This window comes from Arvicola amphibius, chromosome 7, assembly GCF_903992535.2.
Source record: "Arvicola amphibius chromosome 7, mArvAmp1.2, whole genome shotgun sequence".
Lineage (NCBI taxonomy): Eukaryota > Metazoa > Chordata > Mammalia > Rodentia > Cricetidae > Arvicola > Arvicola amphibius.
Window position 1 is genome coordinate 35,733,614 of NC_052053.1, and position 17,313 is coordinate 35,750,926.

A 17,313-nucleotide genomic window follows, 5' to 3' on the forward strand; every position below is an offset into this window, starting at 1 on the left:
ATGGATACAAGCTAGAAAGTTCTCCCAGCCATTAGTTAAGGATGTAACCCCATGTTATTTTACAGTAGGTTTTGATATTTTCCTATACCATTTGTGTATTTTTTTGTTAATGCTTAAAGTGTTTTAACGAGATATATTTACATTACCTAGTTAGAAACACCATTCACTTAAAAACCTGGATGTTATAAACATCAAAACCCAAACTCTGAGTCTAATTACAATGTCTATTCTTCTCTTTGCTGGTTAATTTTTGCTACCTTAGCTAAAAATAGAGTCGCCTGGGAAGAGGTAGTCTAGTTGAGGAATTGTCACTGTCCTAGTCGAGGAATTGACACTGTCACACTGGCCTATGGGCAAGTCTGTCTGTTTGTGCAGGCATTTTCTTGATTAATGATTGATGTGGTAGGGCCCAGAGTACTCTGAGTGATGCCATCATTGTGTAGATACCCTGGTTTATATAAGAAAGCAAAATGAGCAAGCCATGGAGATGAGCCAGTGAACAACATTCTCCTGTGGTTTCTGCTTCAGTTCCTGTTTCCTGGTTCTTACTTTACCTCCTGACATGGTTTCCTTGTTAAGTTTGAACATTCCTTTCCCCAGGTTGGCTTTGGTCAGTGTTTATCACAATAGAAAGCAACCTAGGAATTCTATTTTATTTGAAATAGGTAAAATATAGAGAAGCAAATTTAAGACAATGTTTACATATGATCCTAAGAAGCATTTGACAGTACAATTAATTTAATAACAAATGATTTTTTTCTTAAACCTTCCCAGAATAAGAATGAGTGTCTTGATGCTATGTCATCTTTAAATAGCTATAGCTTTAGGAATGTGTCTGTTCACATTAATATAGTAAATGTACACCATAGCAATCCACATTGCTCCACTTGTGAAAGTAAAAATGAAGGTGTGAAGTGTGTAGCAGACTTGTGTGGATTTTTGTAAACCAGAACACATACAATCCATTGATCTTGGTGCTGAGTCCTTGATATGTTGAATTCAAGTATGAAATACTTTCTAAAAGTTAAATGCATATGTGCAGTTGTACATATACACATATACACCATAATTTTCAGTGATTCGTTTTACAAAAAAAGGAACCATAATTCCATTAAGTTTTTTCTAAGAGTGTGAGTCTTTTATTAGTGCATGTTATTTATAAACAGGAATGAGTTTCAAAAGGAACTGGAGAGATGCTTAGTATTTAAGTGACTTACTGCCTCTGCAGAGCCCTGGGTTTGGTTCCAGTATCCATATGGTGCCTCACAACTGTCTGTCACTCTAGTTCCAGGGGATCTGATGCTTTTTTTCTGACCTCTGTAGACTCTTGCACACAGGTGGTACACATAAACTCATGGCAGCATACACCCAGACACACACACTTTTTTTTTTTAAAAAAGGGAATGGATTTTATTATATTCTCTCTCTCTCTCTCTCTCTCTCTCTCTCTCTCTCTCTCTCTCTCTCTCTCATTTTTGAGACAGGGTTTCTCTGGGTAGCCCTGACTGTTTTAGAACTTGTTCTGTAGACCAGGCTGACCTATAACTCACAGAAATCTGCCTGTCTCTGCCTCCCATAAAGATATACACCATTATGCCATGTTTCTGTGGAGGCATTTCTAATTCAGTTGGTTGTTCAGTTGACAGGAATTCTCATGTGGGACCATGGGATGGGGTTCTAGAGTACATAAAAAAGAGTACATAAAAAGTATGCCTCTCTACTTCTTGATAGATATAGTATAACGAGCTTCTTCATATTCCTGCTGTACCTATTCCCCTCCATGATGAACTATGCCCTTGAACTGTGAGACAGAATAAACTCTGTCTTCATAAGTTGTTTTTGTCAGGTATATTGTCCCAGTAACATGCAAAATAACTACGACAATATGTTAGTTCTTCTTATATTATTATTTATTGTGACATAGGGATTGTAAATTTATTAAAGGAAAATTGAGATAAACTCCTGAGAGTAAGAGGGGTTCCAAGGGAGGAATTACCCTACTTTTAGTTTTTTGAGCAACTTCCTTATATGGTTCCATAGTGGCTTTACTAATTTCCATCAACAATATTAAGTTTTTTTTTCTTTTCCTCCTGACATTTGTTCATGACTTATGGTCCTTTAAGTTGAGATTGGGCCATATCCAGTAGCTCTGTTTGGCCTGGAACTGGAACTGACTAGTCTAGCAGACTTGGAAGTCACAGCAGTCCTGTCTCTCAGCCTCCCAAGGCCTGGATTATAGCTCATGTTCCTATTTGGTTTTTCCTCTCTCTCTCTCTCTCTCTCTCTCTCTCTCTCTCTCTCTCTCTCTCTCTCTCTCTCTCTCTCTCTCTCAATTTCCAATCTTGTGGATTTTTGTTTTTGGCTCTACTTAAATGTAAATACAGCATTTTCTTCTCTGTGAATTATGTTGGGATTGGTAATGCTAATGGCCAGTTGACTTTATGGCTCTTGGATGAAACATACATGCTTTCACACAGTAAGATTTCTCTAATGGGTACTTCTAGCTCTCTGATGCTGTGATGGAAAAGGAGAAGAGCTAGAGAGAACAAATAATCATCTTAAATAAGCACCTAGAAAAAAAATCTACAAAGGTTATTGAGAGTGATTAAAAAATAAATGAATCAAAGGAATTAATATTGTTAAGATGGTAGTTCTTCCAGAAATCATTTACAGTTTCAAGGCAGGGTCAGTAAAATCTCTCTCAGTTGCTTCTTTTTCTTTTTAAAACAATCATTTTCATGCAGATCTCATTTCCCCTTCCCTCCTGTCCTCCCACTCACCACACCTCCACACCTCTCCCTACTCCAACGCCCATCCACATCTTAGAGAGGGTGAAGTCTCTCATGGGAGTAAACAAAGTCTTGGACAATCTCTTGAGGCAGGACCAAGTGCCCACCTCCCATCCCCACGTATCTAGGCTGAGCAAGTTATCCCTCCATAAGGAATAGGCTCCAAAGCAGTTCATGTTTTAGGGATAAATACTGATTCCACTGCTAGTGGCCCCACAAACTGCTCAAGCCACACAACTGTCATCCACATTCAGAGGGTCTAGTTCAGTCTTATGCAGGTTCCCTAGCTGTCAGTCTGGAATCAGTGAGCTCCCACTTGCTCTGGTCAGCTGTTTCTGTAGATTTCCCCATCATGGTGTTGACCCATTTGCTTTTAGTATTGCTCTTCCTCTCTATGACTGGACTCCAGGAATTTGACCCAGTGCTTAGCTGTGGATCTTTGCATCTGCTTCCTCCAGTTACTGAAAGAAGGTTCTATGATGACAATTAAGGTAGCCATCAGTCTGACTATAGGGGAAAGGCTGTTAAGGTACTCTCTCCATTGTTGTTTATATTCTTAGCTTGGGTCATCCTTGTGGATCCTGGGAATTTCCCTAGTGCCTGGTTTCTCACTAATTTCATAATGTCTCCCTCTTTCAGGGCATCTCTTTCCTTGCTCTCCCTTTCTGTCCTTCACCCAACTCGATTAGAAAATGAGAAACCAGTGTCAGCATGTTGGTCTGTGCCTGTAGTTACAGTATTTGGTCACCAAGGTAAGAGAATTCTGAATTTGAAGCCATCCTGGGATCCATAGCAAGATACTGTCTCAACACTATTACCACCACTACCACCTACCTTCAAAGTACACCAGAACAAAACAACACACACACACACACACACACACACACACACACACATCAAAAAGCTGATCTTGAGATTTATATGGAAATTTAATGCACCCAGAGTAGTCCAGACAGCATCCAAAAAGAATAAGCATGAAGGAATCAAATTTCCTGACTTCAAAGCTTATTACAAAGCTGTCATAGTCAAATTAGCATGATAGTAATGACTGAAATAGGGGTTGCTTGGATAGAATGGATAGACCAGAAATGATTATTCACTTCTATAAAGTTCAACAATTAGGTTCCCTTTCCTCCATTATTATCCCTTCCTTTCCTTCCCCTTCTTTTAAACTGTTGTTATTCTTTGAGATTTTCATGCAGTTTTTTTCTGATTATATTTATCCCCCTACCCAAGATATTGCTTCAATCCCACCTCCAATTCATCTCTCTATGTCAGTCCATCAAGTACCTTTGTGTTGGCTGGTTACTCCTGGGTGTGTGGCTGCACTGGAGTGTGGTCTGTATATCAACTATCAGACAACTGAAGAAAACCAACTTTCTATCTTTCAGCAGCAACCAAATATGAATAGCTCCACAACTAGAGGTGGGATATCATATTTACCTCCTCCTTTCCTAGCTGAAATTTTGTCTGGGTTTAACTTGTATATTGTATAGGTCTATGCATGCTATCATAGTAGTAGCTGTGAGTTCATTTGTGCATCTGCTCTTACTGTGAGTGATTAACTTATTATTAAAATGTACACACTTAGTACTGTGAAGTTTGCTCTTAGAACTGCTTTCAGTGTGTCATAGGTTTTTGATTTGTGTGTTTTTATTTTCATTCAACTTTTCATTTTAATTCCCTTTTGAATTCTTTCTTGATCCAGTTTTCACTCAGTAGTAAAATTGTTTAGTTTGATTTTTATGAGTTTTTATACTTTATGCCATTCCTATTGTTGATATTTCACTCTGTTCAGTTGTGATCAGGAAGGATTTAGGATATCATTTCAATTTTTCTGTATTTTTGGAGGCTTGCTTTGTGTTTAGATATACGGGCAATTTTGGGGAAAGTTCTATGGGCTGCTGAGAAGAAAGTGTATTATCTATTGTTTGGGTGGCATGTTCTATAAATGTCTGTTAGGTCTATTATATTTATGATGTTATTTAACTTCAGAGTTTCTATGTTTAATTTTTGTCTGGTTGGCTTGTCCCTTGGTGAGAATGGGGTTTTAAAATCACTATCACTGTGTTAGGGTCAGTATATGATTTTAGATTACACAGTGTTTTCTTTTTCTTTTTTTAAATGAAGTTGGGTATCGCTGTGTTTGGTGCATAGATGTTTAGAATTGTTCTATCCTCTTGGTGGATTTATCCTTTAATGAACGTGAAGTGTCCTTCTATGTCTCTTTTGACTAGGTTTTTTTTTTTTATTGATTTTTATTGAGCTTTATATTTTTCTCTGCTCCCCTCCCTGCCTCTTCCCTTCCCTTCAACCGTCTCCCAAGGTCCCCATGCTCCCAGGTTACTCAGGAGATCTTGTGTTTTTTCTACTTCCCATGTAGATTAGATCCATGTATGTCTCTCTCAGAGACCTAATTGTTGTCTATGTTCTCTGGGATTGTGATTTGTAGGCTGGTTTTCTTTGCTTTATGTTTAAAAACCACTTATGAGTGAGTACATATGATAATTGTCTTTCTGTGTCTGGGTTACCTCACTTAAAATAATGTTTTCTAGCTCCATCCATTTGCCTGCAAATTTTAAGATGTCGTTATTTTTTTCTGCTGTGTAGTACTCCATTGTGTAAATGTACCACATTTTTCTTATCCATTCTTTGGTTGAGGGGCATTTAGGTTGCTTCCAGGTTCTGGCTATGACAAACAAAGCTGCTGTGAACATAGCTGAGCACGTCCTTGTGGCACGATTGAGCATCCTTTGAATTTATACCCAAAAGTGGTATTACTGGGTCTTGAGGAAGGTTGTTTCCTAATTTTCTGAGAAATCACCACGCTGACATCAAAGGGGCTGTATCAGCTTGCATTCCGACCAGCAATGCAGAAGTGTCCCCTTTACCCCACAACCTTTCCAGCATAAGTTGTCATCAGTGTTTTTGATCTTGGCCATTCTTACAGGTGTAAGATGGAATCTCAGAGTTGTTTTGATTTGCATTTCCCTGATGACTAAGGATGTTGAGCATTTCCTTAAATGTCTTTCAGCCATTTTAGATTCCTCTGTTGAGAGTTTTCTGTTTAGGTCTGTATTCCATTTTTTTTTATTGGATTATTTGTTTTTTTGATAACCAATTTCTTGAGTTCTTGGTATATTTTAGAGATCAGACCTCTGTCTGATGTGGGGTTGGTGAAGTTCTTTTTCCATTGTAAGCTGTCTGACTAGTTTTGATTTGATAACTGTTTTGTCAGATAACAGAATAGCTTTACTTCTTTGATTCTTAGTTTCATTTAGTCTGTGTCTTTTTATTGGGGTATTGAGACCTTTAATGTTAAGAGTTATTATCTAACAGTGTTTATTAATTCCTGTTACTTTGTTGTTCTGGCCTCTTTTGGTTAACTGTTAGTTAACTGTTTAGTTTTGGAAATTGGGCGCATGGGGACCATGGGGGAGGGTTGAAGGAGGGAGGGAGGAGGCAGGGAGGGGAGCAGAGAAAAATGTAGAGCTCAATAAAAATCAATAAAAAATTGTTGATTAAAAAAAACTACAGAGTGCTGAGATTATAGAAGTTTGTTCAGTGAGTCTGTGATCTCAGTACTAGGAAAGTTAAGGCAGAAGTATCACTTGGAGGCCAGCCTGTGCTTTAATAGTGAGACACTGTCTAAAATAAAATATAAAACATCAACACTGTCTTGTACACTGCACATTAAGATTGGTGTCAAATGGATTAGAAATTTAAGTTCATGAACTAAAACTAACACTTTTGGAAGACAATTAGGAGCAAGTCTGTGTTTCTTTGGGTTTAGCCTTCTTATAGGGTTACAAGTTCCAGTGAAAGGAAAATAAGGCGGGAGAATTAAACATTTAAGATCTCAAAAGATTGTCATAAAGAAGCAAGATTTACTAAAAGCAAGAAAATATTAGCAAGTCATGTATATTAAGGAACTTGAGCATAATACATATGCAGAAATTATAATTTCAAAATTAAAGGACAATATAACAAGAAAATGATAAATCTGTGAATAGACATTTTCTTCTAGTATCCAGTAAGCGTTGCATTAGTAGTCAGTATCATCATTTACTATTATGAAATATAGGTAAAGCTAGAATCGATCAGTTGATTTAAATTGTTTTTCTGCCAGAGAACATTTAGTTCTTGTTTCTATCCATTCTAACATTCACTTATTATTTACCTGAATTGTTTAGTCATTTTTTATTTATAACATTGTGATTAATATGGTTGAGTTTTCATGCTAGTTTTTTAATCTGTTCATTATTTTCTTATCTTCATTGTTCTTGCTGGTAGTTTTGTGTTTTGTTTTACCTCCTTTTGTACTTTTAGCCATATATCTTCAGATCTTAATTTATTGATTCTTATGGTTACTCATTGCAGTTTATATTCAGGTAATATACCACTTAATGTATTATTTAAGAATCTTGCACAATGTGTGCTATTCCCTTCCTGTTTTATGTGGTGTTATTTTATATTGCATAAAGTGTCATAGCATTACCTTGTACTTTTTTTTTTTTTTGGTTTTTAGAGACAGGGTTTCTCTGTAGCTTTGGAGCTTGTCCTGGAACTAGCTTTTTTAGACCAGGTTGGCCTTGAACTACCTTTTACTTTTAAAAGGTCAGTTTTATGTTATGGAATTTAAAACATGCCAGGAACTTGAGGCTACTACCTTTCACATTTGGAGAGGACAGGAAGCAGAGAAAGGGGGAATGCTAGAGTTCAGCTAGCTTTCTCCTTTCCTCTTTGTATTTAGTGCAGGATCCCAACCTGAAGGATGGTGTGTGGGTGATGTCACACACACAAAAGACATTAATTAAACACAATGTCATCTTCTATCAGCTAATCCTCTCTGGAAAAGCTGCTCACAGCACATGTGAAATGTAAAGTTGGGTTTAATTAATGCCGTGTGTGTGTGTGTGTGTGTGTGTGTGTGAGTGAGTGCATATGCACTTGTGTTTCCCCCAACTTCTAGCCTAGGCTGCCTTGGCACTCTCACTTACTCCAGGTGATCTCAGTCTTGTAGTAATGCTCTTGTCTTTGCTTCCTAAATACTGAGATGACAGGCTCTTCTCACTTCTTAAGTTTAGCCAGATTGAGAATAGAGATTATTTATCACATGATCTTTGTCAAACCTTGTTTACCAACTTTTAAACCCAACTTAATGCTGGACTCACCATTGATTTTTATCATGGTAGCTGACCACCTAAGAACTTAGCACTACAAAAATCTTTTGAGTATTGGTGTATTAGTTACTTTTCGATTGTTGTGATAAGACACTATGACCAAGGCAGTTTATAGAAGAAAGAGTTTATTTTGGGCTTAGGGTTTCAGAGGGTTAGAGTTTGCAATGGTGGTGCTGAAGTAACAAGCAGCAGGAGCAGCAGCTGAGAGCTCTTACACCATGAACTTTATTCAGGAGGCAGAGAGCCCACTGGAGATGAAAGGAGGCCTCCAAACCCTCCAGCCTGCTCCCGTGACATGCCTCCAAACAATTCCTCCAACTAGGGGCCTAGCATTGAAACTAAGAGTCTATTGGGTCATTCTCATTCAGATCACCACAGCTGGCTAGAACAATTTTAAAAGAAAGCCGTGGATAATTCTGCCTCTGTCATTGGCACTTTCCCAATCCCATTAAGGTATTGTGATATTGTACTCTACTGGTATGTGAATGGAATACGAGTTTTTGAAAGTGTGCTATGTGAAAGTAGGCATTTTGCTTTTGTTAATAACACTTATGGATGGCTGTAATTCTGGGGAAGAAATTCATTCATTTGTTCTTCATCTAATAAGGTGATCTGGGCTGTTGAAGTTAGTGGCCCACACATTCTTTGTTAATTCATACTTTTCTCTTTTAACTTCCATGAGCATCTTCTAGTTTAACTTGTTGGAGAGATCAGGTATGTTTTTAAGTTGAGGATAGGCACTGTTTGAGGCGGCATGTAGTGAACTTAAGCCTCAGTGTCATCTATGTGAATAGTAAACATTATCTGTATACCGTGTGGAGATGAACTCCGTTGTAGAGTATGAGCTCATGACTATGTAATTACCTTTTTAGATTCTCATAATCCTTTCTGTGTATAGGCAAGGCAAATGTGCTTTGTTTAACAAAGCTCTGACTGACTGGGCTGCCTATTTTAAAACAGTTCTTTAGATAATGGTAGTTATCATTGCTTAATTTTATACTGTCTTCTACTTATTTATATCTACTATTATTTGCCAATGTCATTCTTTTAGAAAAACCTTTTATGAGGATTTATTATGTGCTTGTGATGACACTGACAATACTGAAAAGACTTGCTTCCTGAAGAAATGATATGACCTGCAAGGTCTTGGTTAGTGATTTGAGGACATAGTTTAAGGGCCTTAGTATACAATACTTACATTTGGTTCAAAAAAGATATCAGCATTGGTAGCGTATGTGTTTTTAAAAACAGCCTTATAAGTCTTCAGTTTATGAATAAGGTTTAATTTCTTATTCAATTTGCGATATCTGTTATCTTTAAAATTACTATTTAAGAAATCATTACCATCATACGAATTCATTGTTTCTTAATTTTCTTAGAGATATTGTATTAGTTTGCTTTTCTGTTGCCTTGATAAACACTATGATTAAAAGCAACTTGGGGAGGAAAAGGATTGTTTGTCTTATATGTTGAGGTCACAGTCCACCATAGAAGGGTATCAGGGCAGGAACTGCAGGAACCGTGGAAGAATGCAATTATTGGCTTGCCTTATGACTTATGCTCATCTAGCTTTCTTTTCTTTTTCTTTTCTAAGGCAAGACCTGAACTATGTAGTTCTGACTGTCCTGGAACTCACTATGTAGACCAGGCTTGAACTCACAGAGTTTCTCCTGCCTCTGCCTCTCTATGCTGGTATTAAAGATGTGTGCCACTATGCCCAGCTTCAGATAGCTTTCATGTACACTACAGGGCCTCAAGCCTAAGTATGGTGCTTGGACCTTCTACATCAGCTGACACTCAAAACATTGACCCCACAGACTTGTCTACAGGTCAATCTGAAGCAGACAGTATTTCAGTTGAGATTCTCTCTTTTCATCTGACTCTAGGTTGTGTCAAGTTGACAATAAAAATTGACTGTGCATGCACACATACGTATATGTAAATTTATTTATCTGTACATTCTTGTTTTATTGCATAGCCATATTGTTTACTGTAATGACATTTAAATCTAAGAAATGACTTATTGGAATAATTTTATAGTCTTATTTTTTTATGAAGATTTGAACATTGGCATCATAATTACTTTACAAATCTTTTCTCTTTCAGCATACTGCCCTTTAATAAACAGATGGTCACAGTAAATGCTGTATAAATGAAAGTGTCTTAGATAACAAATTGCAATATTTGGGAAAGAAAATATAATTAGTTTTCCAAATTCTTTTGGCTCTCTGGTTCAGGGAACAATGTATTAATTAGCTTCCTTACTTGCAAACTACCATTAGTTATTTGGATAATACCCTTTTCTTATTTTGTACCATTGTATTTTTATCGTAAGCCCCGTGCTCATCTTTTACCCCCTACCACACAAACCTCCCCTAATAAGGTCCCCAATTTCATTCATTTGGTTTATATCGTGAGAGAAATGTTTGCATTATTGTATGTATTTTATCTTCAATCTTTGCTTCCCTTGCCTGACTTGATGGTGTTTTAGTTTAGGGATGTTATACTAAGTGTCTTTAGCTAATCAAAACAATTTGGTTCATATCTAAGTTATCCAGACAGTGGACACCTAGGCTGCTTCCAGTAACAGACAATGCTGTGATGAACATCTTCACAGTTTGGAACAGTCTCATGTTTTAGTTTTGGGGAGTATGTATCTGGGGCGGAATTCCTGGGCCAGAACATAGTGATTTATGTTGGCATTTTCCCTCACTCATTTATTTATATCTTCTGACAAATTTTTGTATCACTTAACAAACAGTTAGTTATGGTCAGTTAAAGTATATTTTATTATATACTTAGCATTTTACCACTTTCATGTGCAGTTTGGTGGCATGAAATGTTTGTTCTGTTGTAAAACCAGCACTGCCACTCATCTCCACTGAAACGCAGTAGCTGTTAGTCAACAGCCACTTACTGCTAATTTTTCCAGTCCTTTTACTTTCTGTCTCTATGAATTTTCTTAGTCTATTTAACTCATACAAATTGAATTGTATAATATTGTTCTACTGTACAATTTTATTACTTTCAAGGTTTATCCTTATAACATGTATCAGATTTTCCATTCTTTAAAATGCTGAATGTTATTCCATTAGGTGTACATATATCACGTTTTGTTTCTTCAGCTGTTGAAATACACTTGCGTTCTACCCACTTGTTGACTGTTGAAACCAAGCCATTATTGATACAAGTGTACAGATACTCTGTTAAAGTCTTTCTTTTTTTTTTCAGTTTTTTTGAAACTCATGAGAAGTGATGTTCTGTTTTATTGCTTTAGGGATTACTGTACTATTTCCGTAGTGATCATGCCATATTATAATTCCCTGTAGCAGTGCACAAGGAATTCCATTTTTCCTTATCTACATTTATGAGGCTATTTTTAAAAAGCAACCTTTGTAGTAATAATCACAAGAGAAAATCTGTTAAGATCTTATTGTGTTCCTCAGTGTTTTTGTTTAAGATTTACATCTAAGAAGAATTCAAACCTCACAGCAGATTTTGGTGTGTGTGTATACCTATATAAATATAATTATACATATGTGGATATAGACATAGAATCCCTCAGAAAACAGGATGATGAACTGGAGCTTTGCATGGTACCAGTATTTCGCAGATATTTCTGCTGTATCCCAAGAGACCCACTAGCTTTTTTTTTTTTTTTTTTTGAGAGAGAATCTCATTCCTTGTAGTTGGGGATCACCTTGAATTTCTGATACTCCTGCCCCTACCTCCCAAGTGCCTGGATTACTTGTGTGGGCTACCAGACCTGGTTTTATATAGTGCTGGACCTTGAACCCAGGTCCTTGTGGATGCTCGGATGGCTCAGAACCAGACTAGCTACATCTCTAGTCCCTGAATTGTGTCTTCTGAATTTCTTCACTTACACCAAGAGTGTAAAAAGAGGGAAATGTTTGTCAGGTGTTTCTGTAATGTCAGTGCTTTACCTAGTTTCCAGTAAGTTAGGATGTCCAAAGCTTTTTTTTTTTTGATTTTTTTTTTTTTTTTGTTTTTTTTCGAGACAGGGTTTCCCTGTAGTTTCTAGAGCCTGTACTGGAACTAGCTCTTGTAGACCAGGCTGGCCTCGAACTCAGAGATCCGCCTACCTCTGCCTCCCGAGTGCTGGGATTAAAGGCGTGCGCCACCACCGCCCGGCATGTCCAAAGCTTTTTATCAAGCCTAGTGTGAGGAGTTTTACTTGGGCTCTATAAGGATCATGTAACTAGCTAATAAGATTTAGATATTTGAATCCTACCCAAGAAAACTGAAGTCCTGGGTTAAGAATTACACTTCTCCACAACCTGTGGAGAAGAATTTCTGAAGGACAACAGTGGACTGGCAGTAAGGGACTATAGGCTGTGCTGTTAGGGCTTAGAAGCTGAGTAGGTATTAGGAGGGAGCTGTTAACTGAGGGAAAGCGGTGTCATGGCAGATCATACATTTTGGAAGAATGCATACAGTCTATCCAAGAGCAGAAGAATCAGCTTTGGATATCTGCTGTCTCCATTGAGTCCCAGGCCATTTTGCTACAAGCAATAGTCGAACAAGAATCACTCAAAATGATTGGTGTCTTCTGAATTTGATTCTCGTGGCTCAGAAAATGTGAGAAGACAGTGAACTAGGAAACTTGTGTCTAGGAAAGGGGACCTTGTTTCCTCCGACCCTGGAAGTGACTGGTTCTGAGTGGTCCCTGGCAAACTGAAGGCCCTAGATTTAGTGTTATATGTACTTGGAGTATCAGGATTTTTGTCCTTGTTTATTTGCTTGGTTTTGCTTTTGTTTAGTCTTTATTTTGGAAATTAATACTTTAACCATCAAAATTTTGAGAGAAGTAGTATAATAAACACCCTGCATTTTTTAGTTATTAAGCTTTGCTCAGGAGTGAGTGAGCGTGTGTGTGTGTGTTTGTGTGTGTGTGCACGCATGAGCATGCACAGTTTTTGTATGGTAGGTGAGGTTAGTCCGTTTGAAGTACTTTATTTTGAAATACTGTTTAAGAATTAAAGTGTTTTTCTGTTGCAACAGTATTGTATTCTAATACTGTTTTTATACCTTATGTTTAACTTTTGGCACAGTAATGTATAACATATAGTCCATATTCCTTCTTCCCAAGTTATGCAATTTAAGATTAATAACTTAAAACTACTGAAATGAATTTTATACAAAGGTACCCTATGGTTTTCACTTAACTCGTGAGGGACCAGGATTACTTGTACTTTTACTCTGGGGTGGAGATTGTTTGATCACTTTGAATGTTTAAATAGTAAGAGGTTAAAAATAAAGTTTTTGCCTAAAACCCATAATTTCCGTTTTGGTTAACATGCTAGGTATGTTACCAGTTTTGTAACTGTTAACAATGATGGAATGATGGTCACCGTTGAACCTGCATGAGAGTGGTTCATTGGACTCTCCTCCTTGCTGTGGTAAATATTTAAACACTTTAGTAATAAAGAGTTGGGGGACTTTTTATCTGTTTTCAAATGTATAGTTTGAGAACATTGTTAAAATCATCGTAAATATTGTTAATATCAGAAGAAGTCTATCTAGAAGGCTAACACACAGTAATAATTGCTTTATCTTTAAAATATTTGACATGTATAGTGCTTAGTCTTTTCCATATGCAGACCTCATGATAACTTTTATTGATTTTATTAAAAGTCAATCATTCTTTGGAATTCATTATTCATTTTGAAGCCTCCATTCATCTTTCCCAAAGTTTGTTATCTGTCTCTGATGTGGAAGAGAGACAGAGTCCATGGTTGACACTAATGAAGGAACTGTAGGTAAAAGTTTGACAACAGTGGGTGACAGTTCCTAATAAGTCCAAAATAAAGAAGAATGATATAAAAATTATAATTGAGCCTGAGAAATTGATTTCACATGGTGGTGCGGTGCAGTACTGATCTTGTAGCTCGAATTCAGTCTTACCAGACAACAGAATCTAGGTAAGCTAAGATGAATGATTTTTATAAGGTTGATTATTTCTCTCTCTCTCTCTCTCTCTCTCTCTCTCTCTCTCTCTCTCTCTCTCCCTCCCTCTCTCTCTCTCTGTGTATGTCTCCATTCATTATTTATGTGTGTCTGTGTATATGATCTGCATGTGAGTGCAAATGTCTGTGGTGATCAGAATTGAATTCCTTTGGAGTTGGAGTTAGAGGCATCTGTGAGTTATCAGATGTGGGTTCTAGGATCTGAATTGGGTACTCTGGAAGAACAGTATGTGTTCTTCCCATCTTTCCAGTCTTAATGAGTGGTTAAAAAGAAGAGATTAAAAAGTAATATAGAACTCTACCATAACACTTCAACTTCTCTAGGATTTATGATTTGGATTTTAAAATATCATATGTATTATGGATAGAAATATATTTATTATGTTATATATTATTATATATTATTTAATATATTTATTTTTAGACATTTTTGTACTTTTTGATAATCAAAGGGATGTTTTTGTTCCCCCCAAACATTTCTTCCTCATTTTTTTCTTTTGAGACAGTAAGCCACTGTGTAGCTGCATTTAACTTTAAACTCAAAATCTGCTCTCAGCATCTGTGTTACAGTTACAGGTGTGCACTATCATGCTTACCAAACTTAACATTTGGTAGACAGCAAGAAAACACCACTCGAAATGTTTCTGAAAACATATAGCTCCTCATTGATTTCTGAATGTTAAAAATCCTACCATTTTGGTTCTATATACTTTATAGAGGTTTTATACATTGAATAATCATGAAGAAGAATTACATTAATAAATGAGATGATTTTATTTGGCCTTTGAATGAAAGACAACTTATCAATTTTCGTGTTTCTTAGCAACACAAATTATCCCTGTCTTGGGTATTTTCATATCTTTCTTTAAAGACATATTTGGAAATATTTTATATGACTTGGTGCCTGTCCATCTGTCTGGAAGCTTTTTTCTTTATTACCTAAGCATGCTAATTAAACTTCACATTCAAATAATGCATTCTTTCAGTTTAATAACCCATATTTTGACTTGAGGATCATTTGGCTTGTCAGAATCTTAAAAGGATTCTGGAAAATAAATTTCTTCTGTGCATTGTGAAGCTAAAAGTTATTGAAAATGTGCTATATTTTCATAATAAAACAAGTACAAAAATACTGCCATGGGAGTTGGCTAAGTATTTTCTTATTGTCCTTTGCCTCTAGGGACATGGTTTAATCACTTGTGATAAAGAAATAGCTTGGCTATAATTTTGGGAAGTTGACTTGTATTCACTTGAAGTCATAATTTATGAAAATGCTAGGCTTATTGGGAATGCTGTTTCATCCATCCATTCAACATATATTTATTGAGCACTGTTGCCACACCAAATGCTGTGAGAGCCACTGTAAAGTTCCATGGTAAGTAAAACTATGGGGACTTTGCTTTGTAGGAAAGAAGCATGGTTGTGAGCAGGAATCTGATTATGATCGGGTAAGAAGAGCTTCTTTGAAAAAGGGAGGCTTTAGATGCTGTCTGGAGAGTTCTAGTAGGGGCTTCATACACCAAGATTGCATGGCAGGAAGAAGACAAGAACAGTGAGTGACAGCTCAAAGGTTGAAACATTCAAGGAAGTTTTTGTGGTTATTCGTTTTAAGTGATTTATAAGAAAAACAAACAGTTGCCGAAACTTGCTTAGCGTTGCCAAGCTCCATTCCCAGGCCAGAGGTGGGAAAAACAGAACTTTGTTGACTGAGTTTTCTGTTCTGCCTGGTTCCCACAATTGTTAAGTCCCAAAGAAATCACACAGAGGTCTACATTAGTTATAAACTGTTTGGCCCATTAACTCAGGCTTCTTATTAACTCTTATATTAGCCCATTCTTGTCTATGCTAGCCACGTGGCTTGGTACCTTTTTCAGCGAGGCAGTCACATGTTGCTTATTCTGTGGTCAGGTCACAATTGCAGAGGAATGGGCTTCTTACTTCCCAGAATTCTCCTGTTCTCATTGACCAGCCTCTACTTCCTCTCTGGTTGTCCTGCCTATACTTCCTGCCTGGCTACTGGCCAGTCAGCGTTTATTTAAAATATAATTGACAGAATATAGACCAGTCTACCACACAGACTTGTATGCATTTTTGGATATTGATTTATCTATTGTAAGATAGTAAGAATCTTGCCTACCTTCAAGATTTAAAGATCCTGTAGAGTTCACTTTTATTTTTCCTATTTGATGCTTTGGTTCTTTAAATAGTAATCCTCTACAATTGCCCAACTGCTTGAGCAGAATTATTCCAGTGTCAGAGGTCTCAATTTCTTCCTTGAAAATGACTTCAGTTCTAGGTATCCTTAATATATTAAGATTTCTTTATCAGTGAAGTTAAATGTTTACTTTCTCTTCACCAATACTTGTAGTTTGTGATGAAACTTAGAAGTTCATTTGTGTTTTCAGATTCCTATCTGTTGATAATTACTGATAAATAGCTACAAGTGTCTTTTCCAAAAAGTTCTTTCCCCACAAACAGAAAAAAAAAATCAAGAAGCTGCATTAGTAGAATGACACAGGCTTCCTCCTCTAGTCAGCAGGTGTTCATTGCTTAGCTTCCGTGGCTATCAGTCCGTTGCTTTGTTTGATTGATGAGTACTTAATGAATATCTTCTTTGCAGTCAGTCTTTCAGTACTTGCTAGAATTATAGAAAGGCTTCTGATACAGTTGTTCTTTTGAGGACCTTTCTTTCCAGTGGAAGTAAGAAAATAACACAGTATACTATAATGCATATAGTCATTGTATTTGTAAGTGGATTGAGATGCTAAAGTACTGGAAAGATGTGTTTCTTTACAATAAGTAATAGAAACTAGTGTATAATCTTATATTCTCAAAATATTTCTAGTAACCGAGAAAGCAAGTCAAATAAGCCAGTGTTCATCAGACATTCAAAAAGTTTCTAAAATAAAAGCTGTCCATTAGCATGTAAAATCTGTGTTTACTCATTGGCTGGTGTTTCTATGGAGGAAGCTTAGTCAAGCAGACTCTCAAAGAAGTTTATTATGCACAACAAGATGATTATAGAGTCCATTATAATAGATGAAACTGGTGATACTTGTACTCATTGTATGTCTGTCTGTCTATTGCCTATTTATTTATGTAATGTTAGGATTTGAATCCAGAATCCAGTGCCTTGCATAAACTATACAAGTACTCTTAGCTACAGTCCCAACACAGTTGTTATTTATTTATTTTTGTTGTTGTTTAAATTATATTTTTATTTATTTTGTGACCATGTGTGTCCATGACAGGCAAGTGGATGTCCGAGAACAACTTCAGGGAATCATTTTTCTCTTTCCACCAAGTTGGCTCTGGGTATTGAATTCCGGTTGTTAGGCTTGGTGGCAGACACCT

General features: G+C 36.7%; 1 protein-coding gene across 5 annotated transcripts in view; it reads left to right on the plus strand.

Moving 5' to 3' along the window:
• The window catches only part of Gtdc1 (glycosyltransferase like domain containing 1), a 357,538-nt gene that overhangs the window by 14,632 nt on the left and 325,593 nt on the right, over positions 1-17,313 (plus strand). For 2 of the 5 annotated variants that reach the window (XM_038337369.1, XM_038337372.1), the window contains exon 2: positions 13,297-13,392. The exons of the other annotated variants lie outside the window; for them this stretch is intronic. The gene's annotated coding sequence lies outside the window, so the exon portion shown is untranslated. The remainder of the gene's footprint in view (positions 1-13,296; positions 13,393-17,313) is intronic. 5 annotated transcript variants of the gene reach the window in all.